General features: G+C 39.4%; 1 protein-coding gene across 1 annotated transcript in view; it reads left to right on the top strand.

Annotated features, from left to right (window-relative positions):
• Positions 1-7,987, top strand: part of NOX4 (NADPH oxidase 4) — a 185,842-nt gene continuing 177,855 nt past the window's right edge. Inside the window, exon 1 of the mRNA XM_080375146.1 lies at positions 1-114. The gene's annotated coding sequence lies outside the window, so the exon portion shown is untranslated. The remainder of the gene's footprint in view (positions 115-7,987) is intronic.

Here is a 7,987-nt window from a genome sequence, read left to right as displayed (position 1 = left end):
CTTAATCAGTATGGCACAGAAGAGTATTTAGTTCTCTCAAGTTCAGTTTCCATCTGGATTATGGTGTTGAATTGATCTGTGGAGGAGTCAGACAAGCTGCAGATATGGCAAAAGGTAATCCAGGGAGTATCTTCCCCTTTTGTGGCAGCAAAATATTAAATCAAGCTTCTCTGTGTTAATGTCACCGTGAGAAGATAAGTGGCTTGTTATTACTGTAGAATTAACCCCACATGTATGAACTGCTTTGAATGTTTCTATGGATTGAGAACAAGTTTTTATAGAAAGGCAGTTCCTTCTGTGGCTGTTTCCAGCTTTTTCCTTCCCAGGGCATTGATCTTTTGCATGTAGCAAGCACAATTTCTTCTGGCAAAGACTGGGATGTCAATGTGGAAAACAAGCAGAATGGAGTAGATTTAATGGAAATCCATGGAAATCCTTTCAGGTGTTAGGGCATAGTTGATGTTAAAATATGTGCCCTTCTGCTCTGAGAAATCAATAAATGCAATTTAGTCGTGTTGCAACTGCCTTAAGATGAGCATTCTGACCATTTTTGCTTTCCTCCTAGCTGCACTGGAGCGCTCTGAAGCCTACTAATATCCTAGATTTTGCGTGCTACAGGAGAAAAGAATAACAGGGTTTTTTTCTGCGCTTACCCATACAGACTTGAATTGTATTTTCTGTTAAATACCCATCTTTACTGATGCTGAGTGTCAGTTAACCAATTTGTATTCTTTGAATATTACAGAATAGTGGTGTTGGTGTGGTTATCACTGTTGTATATGTTTTGGCGATTTTGTGTGCTCCTAGCTGTTTATTCTTTAAGATCTTCTGTTGCAGCTGGAAGAGTTTTAGTATATGTAGTCAGAAGCAGGGAACCATTTCAATTCTGTCAGTGAATAAGACACAGTGGCTTTAAATTTTAAAAACAAGTTAAAAATAGGCACCACTGTTATGGACATTTGTGTTTGTTGTGTGATTGCATTGTAATGCAAAGTATGAAGCTCATTTTTTAATAGTTTCCTGTTGTGAATTTCATTTTCTCAGAAATGAGAGGCTAATAATTCTCAGTGGGATTTTTTTGTGGTCAGATGTAAGAACTGAATGTTTGCTCCAGAAGTTTACAATGGCTGTTTCAATTTTTGTCCTATTCAGGATAATTCTGTGGTTGGAGATTTCATGCTCTTTTATTTCTTTTATTATATGGAGAAATTAGAGTACTTGCCTTAAACAGCACCGTTTCTCCTGCGTGGTTTGAAGCACTTTATGCAGGGTCCTCTCTGTGTCTGAAGTGGAATCTTTCTAACTTGTCTGAGGTCATTGTAGTAGACAGGAAGGTCTCTGATTTCTCAGCCCTGGGTCCTGACCACAAGACTACAATAACTTCCCTGAATCCAAAGCCTAGAGTATTCCTGAAGTCTACATCTGATTTTCAGATGATGAGCTAATTAGTCCTTGGTCTTTGCAACTGCTGTTAATGGAAAGGCAAATTTGACAAAGTTAGTTATGTACTGTGAACATGTAGAAAAAAATGCTACCAGGGAAATTTCCACTTACTGTATCGTAATTTCTGCTGTCAGTAAAAGTGGCAAGGTTTTTTTCCCCCATTTGTCTGCATATTTCAAGCATTTCCTTGAAGAATATCCCAGTGGCTCAAATGAACTGTCCCTTAAACAGACACCTAAATACTTAGCTGATTTTCTGTACTGCATACAAATCTGTAGTGTTGGCCTGAATTGCAGGCGTGTTACTCTCTAATCTCTTTATAAAGAAACTGCACTGGTGTGAAATTGGAATGATACAGAAGTAAAACACACTCCTGAACTTTGTGTGATCACCATGCGAAGGACAAATTAAAGTACACTCATCCTCCAGATAAACAAAAAAACAAAAAAAAAAAAGCAATTGAGAGAGCAATAAAAGGATATGCAGCTGTAGAAAAAATATGAGCAAAGGACAGAGTTCAGATTAAAGACAGAAGCTGAAGAAAGGCAAGGCAAGAAATAAACAACTCTTTACAATAACTCGTGAAAGTCCTGGAGTGTAAGGGGGAAAATTCTTTCTGCTGCCCTGACCTCTAAAAAGAAGCCATCAGTTCTCTGAAATTCTGTGTGAAAAGGAAGTGCTAACAGCTGTTTCTCCATGTTCAGTCAGTGCATATGATGTTGTTTGAAGCAAGAAATTAACTTCAAGAATTCAGTCACGTTGGTAGTCCTACCCGGCAGTGTAAGCAAAGCCCACTTCTGCTGAACCCTTTTATGTTGAAAATGCATCATTGTAGCTGAGCTTAAAACAAGCACTAAACTAAATTGATTGAAAATAGAGTCTAGCAGATTGCAGGGTGAGTGAAACTGGATCTGTGGGGTCCATTTCTTACCTCAGTCACTACAAGATTAATTACTTCATTTGTAAATGTCTCTCCTTCTTCTTTTGTGAAGAGATACCATAATAATTCATATATCTCTGTGGTTCAGTTAAAATTACACCTATGTCTCAACTTCAAGTATCAAGTCAATGAAATCAGCAATTCTGAGGAGACCTCCCATGTTTATTTTTCCGTTTCTTTGTATGTGAATGGCAGGCATGAGAGGGCAGGTCCCATTCATGTCTTGGTCTGTTTTAATTGCTGAATATCATTATCATGTAAAAGATCTCCTCTCACATGCTTCAGTGGCTATGCAAGAAGGGCAAACCAAACACATTTCCTGCACCTCTGTAGTGGAAGACTGAAGTGAAAGGATGTATGGCAGTAGGTGCGGATGGGGTACTGACGTTGAGCATGTCCTGCCTGAATCTTACTGGTGACACAGACTTTAGCTCTGTTGATGTATTTAGTGTTACAGCCTTTAACTCACAGGTTCTGGCCCTTCAGCAGCTGCTGATGGTCAGTGAAATTGATGCAGAGTTTAGGTTTTGTTGCTAAAAGACTACTAAAGCAAACAAGTTGGTGAAAACTTACTGGATCTTTCTAGGATGCTAAGAAAGACCTGCAAAGGTTGTCTGTATCCTGCAACCAAACCTGTAAATGTGATCATCTGAATAAAATTACATGTTTTCTGTAGAACATACATGACATTTCATATGCTATGTTATTAATTTGTGTTATATGGGCACCTACAGCCTGAGATGGGGCTGGTGCTATGCATACATAGGGATACCTGTGAAATACGGCACTATGACTATACATACTTGACTGCAGGTTTTATATGAGTATTTTACCAAAATGTGTAATCATTTCTTCCTCACCTGAAGAGCTTAGATAAAGACAGTCTGACTTACTATAGCATTTCATTGAGTCCTCAGAGAAATTATGCTTTACATTCTGAACCCACAGGGTGAATCCTTTAGACAGTCCTGCAGAGGAGAGTTAAAAAAGAAATGTTGCCAATAGCAACTTGTTCTTCTGTTGGAACAAGCTGAAGTTATTTGAAAAGACAGCATAGAAATAAGGGAGCTGTGGAGAATGCGTGGAAAGCTTGTATATTGGTATTTTGAAGATATAAGTGACAAGGCCTTAAATTGCAGGGGTTTTGATAGGAAAATGGAAGTGAACATTCTCTCCTACATAGATTTTATAGAATTGCATCCTGACTAACATCACACTTCAGTCACCCGCCTTCCTCACAATGTCTGTATTATCAGTCCCTCTTCTGATAATCTTAGCCTCCTCAATATCAGCTTCCCAGACATGAAAATCAATCACCACCATCTGTTATTCTCTAACAATGTTGTCATATTCTACAGGATCTAGTGATGTGCTGGTACAGGGGTGGTGAGCGAGGCAATGTCTGTAGGGTTGGTGTTCTACTAGGCAAAGGGTGAGGACCACATGAGAATCTCTTGCTCTTCTACATGCAGTTACTTTTAAGTCTTTTTAGAGCTAGTCTGCAGAGAATTAAGTTACATGAGGGAGAGTGCCATAATTGATGATTTCTGGAAGCAAAAGGTAAAAGAGAATAATTAAATTTCTGAGAATTCGCAGATATAGGTAATGAATCTTGGACTTTTACCTACATATTACTAACCCCGAAACAAATGACACCAGTGGTAATGCCCGACCGTTCTTTAAAAATGCTAAGCAAGCACGCTGGAGAGGTGGGAGTATTTCCTTATTTTCCTGTACTATTTAGATGGAGCCACCAGATGGCAACCACAGCCTGCCCACCGATCTGAGCATCTCCACTTCCTATTTATGTAACTTCTATGACCCGAGTTCAGCATCCAACAGAGCCACTTTGCTTTCAAGGAAGTCAGCAAAAAGAAATACAACCGTAAAATTAACATCACGGGTTTGCTGCTTCTGATTTTCACTTGCTTTATGTAAATGCAGCTACAGCATTTGAGAAAGTGAAGAATCAGGCCTGCTACATTCGTGTGTGTGCAAAGATGTGCCTGTGTAATGCATTTAAATCCACAGAGGAAATTAGTTCTTTGACAGCTACATTCTTCTCACAATTCTTTTTCTGTTTGCGTCTGGTTAGGTCAGGTCAGGTCCTCAGCTTGCAGAAAGACACAATGATACATATTTAATCGAGTTATATTAGCCTAAGCTTGTGAAAACAATAGTCCTAGTTTTACAGCATCTGGTGTCATGCAGCCTACCAACTACACTGGCACTCGTTAAATTTCATACATTCAATGTGAGAGACTCTGTTTAACTTTCTTTACCGTCATTCATTCTTTCTCATGCCTTCTTTCTTCCCCCATCATGCCTACTGAGCAAGAGATACAGCAGTACTATAGCTTACTTAGAGTATTCCTCCTATGGGAACCCTGTTAGGAAGCCATATCCTTGTTTCAGCCCAGCCTTCCACTCTTGCATACTAATGTTAAAAAAATACCTCCATTCTTCCACTCTGACATCATCAGTAGCATGAATGTTGAAGCCTGTGTTATGTACCTTGAAAACAGATGCTTAAATTCTTCAGTCAGATGACTGACAGTATTTTGCAGAGATTGAGTTGTGCGGGACTGGACCCTTTGCAAATTTGTCATGGGACAGAACCTTAGAAGAAAACTTAGAATCTAAATACTGTGGGAGAATTATCACCAGGGTAAGTAGGGAGACATCCAAGATCTTTTTCAAGACAGAACTGAGAGAGATCCCAGGTATTCTGGGTTACTGGCACTATAGCATTCACTGAACAAGCAATATCACTTCAGTCTATTGTTTTCCTGAGCTGTTAGAACTGTTTTCAATTTTGGTGTAGTGGCTACTTAATTTAGTAATTATTGTCTAAGGAGGGCACAAGAACAGCAACACAAGAAGCTGCCTTTTCCTGTGAGCTGCTAGATGCGTGCTTTGGATTTGGCTTTTATTTTGCCTGTGTGCAAAGGTTGTTCTGAGCTGGCAGGGACTGGGGAACATACAAAACCCTTGCATTTTTATACCCTTGTTGCTCCAGTGGATAATTTGGGTAGGCAGCTGGGAGGGCCCATAGGTAACAAAGATGTGCACTAACTAAAATGAGGCCTAGTGGCTAAATGATATTTGTTTATTTCCAGAGGGAATCTTGTTATATTAGTGTAGTTTTTCTGGATTTCCTGAATGCAAAGAAGGGTAGCAAATGGCACTCTAAAACTAATTGGACTTTGGCCAGCCTTCAGGGTATTAAACTAAACTGATTGTGGGATTTTTATTTGGTTCCTTAAACACCTTTTATCTTTGAAAGGAAAAAAAAAAAAAAAAGAAAGAAAATAAGCCTTCAAAGGAGGTTTAAATCCAGAGAAAAAGTTGCATGGCTGAGTGGCCGGCAAAAAATGATGCTAAAACTCCACCAAAACTGCTTTGTAATGTGGAACGGTGCATTGTGGGTGGTATGTGTCCTTTCCTCTGTGGAACAAAAATTGAAGCTTTCTCCACAGCTAGGGATTTAGGATGTGATGGTGACTGGGGAATCTTGGGAATCTTGCACTTGTGTAGTCTGAGGAAGTGATAAGCCAAGTAACATAATTTTATTTTATTCAGTCACCGTGTGATGTGGATGAACAAAGAGGGGGGTTTCCTCCTTGCTGCAGAACTACTTTTCTGTAGACATCTAATTACTCTCCAGTATGACATCCTGGCCATCAGCAAGCTCCTGGCTCAGCAGGCTGTAGTGCCACTCTGAGGTTATTCCAGGCTGATGGAAATCAAGTCATGTACAAGCTCAAATGGAAAATTGTATTAAAGTACTAGGATCACAGTGTCTCATAGCAGGACAGTGTGCTCTTTAGCAGGGTCCTGTTGGATTGTAAATCTGTAGTTGAAGTACAGTGCCACAGGCTTTTCTTTTGTTCTGTTTACCTGATGGAAAGGTGCAGCATGGTAGTGGGGTGCACTGGTCAGCTAGTTGCAGCCAACACATTAAATCAATTAGCAGGAAGGAAGCTATGGTGATGTACCTAGGAGGGAGGTGAGAGCCACTTGTATGGGTCCCTTGTATTTCTGCCCTTTCTCTTACACATTGAAGGAGAGTGCAAGAGGCTGAAGCACGGTGCAGTCTTGATTCTGCCAGCAGCTATTTCAGTTTTCTTATCCTTGGTTTTGATCTGAGGACTGGCCTTCAAAAGGGACATGCATGTGAAGTTGATTCCTACGTAGCCACTTGTTTCAGTTCTACCTTAAACAGAAGCGTACAAATTTGAAATGCTACATGGATGAGAAATCGCAGGCCCACTTCTTTCCTTCCCATGTATTTCATTTGCTGGTATCTTTCCTGTTGGGCTTTACCATTGATTGCTTCTTGACCTACTTTATTTCACATGTGTAGACTGGGAAGGATTTCAGCAGTTACTGCTCCTTCTCTTCTGGAAAGAAAAGCTGGCAATACTATTTTTATTTTCATGTTAGAAAAAAAGAATGTTACTCGTGTCCTAAGGCAAGGTCATTTGCCTTCAGTTTAGGGTAATGTGAAAGAATGCTCCTATTAGAACTTTTGCTTTGAATATTAACTGCCAGTGCTTTACTAAAATAAAAGATGCTGCACCCTTATATCTTCAAGATGTTTTGGGTCCAACATGGATACACCCAAGCTTTCTGTTTCCAGTCCTGAAAATCAGGTGGTCAGTCTTGAATAGCTAAGCTACAGTTAATTTCTATTAGTGCTTTTGAGATTTCCTAATGTCTTGGAAAAAAACCCCAAAAACCAAACAACCCCCCCCCCCCCCAAAAAAAAAACAGCAATGCCACACAGCTGAGAGTATAAAACTGACCCTCTCTGCTATGAAACAATATCATGTTTCATAATAAAATAATTGTTTTTATTCAATTTAGTATTGCACTAGACAAGTGGTAAAACCTGACCTCCTAGAATGTATATTGTATAATTTATAGATCTGTAATTGCTGCTATATTATAGACTTCCCTGTGTATCCATCTACTGAAAGTGAAGAAGAACGAACATGTTATATTGCTATTACTTAAGAGGGACATAGACTACAGAGCACTGCAGAAACTGTAAATTACTTGCTAGAGTCCTTTGCTGCAAAACCAGTTACATTTTAAAAATGCATTTGCAATTGTACTGTCTATGGAATATTTATATTATGAAAGATCCTTGAGGTTGCTAAGTGCTTTGGTTGGGGGTGGGAGATATTTTTTTCTGTTGGATAAAGTACTTTTGCAATCTTCTTTACCTGGTATTTTGCTAGGCTGTTGGGATACTTTGTCATTTTGTGAACGGAGTCATTAGTAAGGATGATGCTGTGGTGCTTAGCCAGCCAGTCGCTTTTTACAGGAGAAATGTTTGTGAAGCTTAGTTTGACTGTTGGTCCTTGCCTTGATCCTACTGCTTCAGGAACTGGTTGTGCAAGGACTGTACCCTTGGAACTTTTTCTGTGCTCTGTGCTGCATGGCAACAGAAAAGCTCAGTGGTTATTTTTACCAGCTGTTATACACGAGGAAATTCCATCCTGCATATTTGCTTTTTTAGAGTAGAAACATCTTGAACTTTTATTATTATTACAGAAGATATCTGTTTATATTCCAGTGAGCAATACTGGTACTACT

The sequence above is a fragment of the Falco punctatus genome (genome assembly GCF_963210335.1).
Source record: "Falco punctatus genome assembly, chromosome: 2".
NCBI lineage: Eukaryota > Metazoa > Chordata > Aves > Falconiformes > Falconidae > Falco > Falco punctatus.
The sequence above is the reverse complement of the archived record's forward strand: the minus strand, read 5'-3'. Positions and strand labels throughout refer to the sequence as shown.